Source organism: Solanum tuberosum, unplaced genomic scaffold (assembly GCF_000226075.1).
Source record: "Solanum tuberosum cultivar DM 1-3 516 R44 unplaced genomic scaffold, SolTub_3.0 scf00176, whole genome shotgun sequence".
Classification (NCBI taxonomy): domain Eukaryota; kingdom Viridiplantae; phylum Streptophyta; class Magnoliopsida; order Solanales; family Solanaceae; genus Solanum; species Solanum tuberosum.
Window position 1 is genome coordinate 510,903 of NW_006239100.1, and position 2,269 is coordinate 513,171.

A 2,269-nucleotide genomic window follows, 5' to 3' on the forward strand; every position below is an offset into this window, starting at 1 on the left:
AGTAAAGTTCATTCTTCAAAGATTATACGGGAACTAAGTATTCCCAAGAGTTAAAATGTTTTCACATTTGAGCAAGAAAGGAAACTGAGATTTCCAAGAGAGCTTTTAAGCTATGTTTTTGAGTAATTATTCACAAACCAAAGAAAGAGTTTTGTTTTTACAAACATATGAGCTAAAGTATATTTTGGGAGTAGTATTGAGCACCGATATGGGGACGAGCTTGATTTCAGATAACTCACGTCTCCATAAACCATGTAGCCATCATGAGTAGTAAAGGATCATACTTTTTAGATGACTCCTTAAGATGCTTTTTAGCATAGACTAGTAGATCCACTTGGTTAAGCGTTCTATATGACGACAAAGTATATGACAGTTCTGGGCAACGTGGGCAAGATGTTGTATCACCACTTAGGCTCATGGTGTGGTGGTCGATTAGAGAAACTCCCACAGAAACTATATTACTTTATTAAATGAGCAAAGTTGAGTTTGTTATTGCATTTTCTTTAACGAACCAAGTTGTTTTCTATTGTTTTAAAGGCTTTCTATATATTGCATGTGTTTTATTGTTGTATATTAAGTTAAGTTATCTAGGAATTGAGTAAGCCAATGTAAGTGTTTCTTTCAGATTCTTTCAAGATTAAGTTATGTTTAGCATTCCAACTCGCATACTCGTACATTCAATGTACTGATGCTAGTTGGCCTGCATCTTACTATGATGCAAACGCAGGTAATCAGGATCAGCATCCAGCGCCTTGTTGATCCAGTTGAGCACTCAAAGTCAGTTGGTGAGCCTCCTAGCTTTCCGGAGGGTCCTTTTTATTGTTTTTCAGTATTTTAGTTCATTAGAATGTCGTGGGTATTGTCCCAATGTCCATCTCAGTTGTTTAGAGGCTTCATAGACAAAGTTAGTGATGTTAGTTCATGAGTCTTTACTTTTCCTTTTCAGTTAAGTTGAGACTTGAGTTGCCACTTTGGCAGCGAATGTTATTACAATACAATCTAAGTTATATTTTGAGCAGTTCAGTTTACTTGTTTTATTAGTATTTATCATGAGTAAAGTCTTCCGCTGAGTAAGTAAGCCATGCCAAGGGTTTGCTTGGGGCCATCAATGGTTCTCGAGTGTCGGCCACGTCTAAGGTGTAGGCTCAGGGTGTGACAAACTTGGTATCAAAGTACAAAGTTCAAGAGTCTCAGGGAGTCTATGAAGCCGTGTCTATAGAGTCCTATTTATCGGTGTGAAGCGCGCCACATATATAATTAGGAGGCTGCAACATTTAGGAAATTCCTTTATTTCTTTCATACTCACTTCGTGCGATAGAGTGTATCTCTATAAAAGTCTCTTTCTAACTCGTGCTTACGCATAACCGATTTTGAGCTGGCCTATGGTCAAGAGTGCCTTCATGAGGCGTTTGTTTCCTCGTGAGCTAAGAGAAGCAAAGATATGGTTGCTGACATGAGGAGCATGAGGAGTTTGTTCGTTGTTGGGTTGACTCGTATGTCAAGTAAGGAAAGTAAGGCAGCCATGCTAATATGTGACATGGGCATAGCAATGCTGATGATCCATGTGCAACAAGTTGAGGAGGAAAAGTTGAGGGATAGAGAAGATTTTAAGAATAAAAGCAAAAGAGTAATGCGAACCGGTCTTCTTTCCAACATAAGCAGAAAGGACCTACTCCATCATCTTCTAGTGCACCTGCACGTAAGAACAAATACGAGTACAATAGAAAGAATTTCAGAGCTAAACCTGCTTATTCTCAGGGTAGCATGGCGCAAGGGGGTAGTAAGCCTCCTGCCTGTGCTAAGTGTGGTAGGAGCCACTCAGGGGTGTGTCGTGATGGCTCTACTAGTTGCTTCAAGTGTGGCTAGAGCGGTCATTTTATGAGAGAGTGTCCTAAGAGCAGACAAAACAATGGTAATGGGGGCAATAGAGCCCAGTCTTCTTCAATTGCTCCACCAGATAGAGTTGCATCTAGATGAGCTACTTCAAGGGCAGGCGGAGAGGTAACCATCTTATGCTATCACTAGTCGCCGAAAGCTAAGAGGGATTCACCAGCTGTTGTTACTGGTATGATCCAAGTCTTTAACTTTAATGTTTAAGCTTTGCTATACCCAAGAGCGCGTTTATCCTTTGTAACTCTGTATGTTGCGATGAATTTTAATGTTATTCTTGAGCAACTTAGTGAACCATTCAGTGTTTCTACACATGTTGATGAGTCTATTCTAGCAAAGAGAGTCTATCGTGATTGTCCCGTTTCCATCAATCACAAGA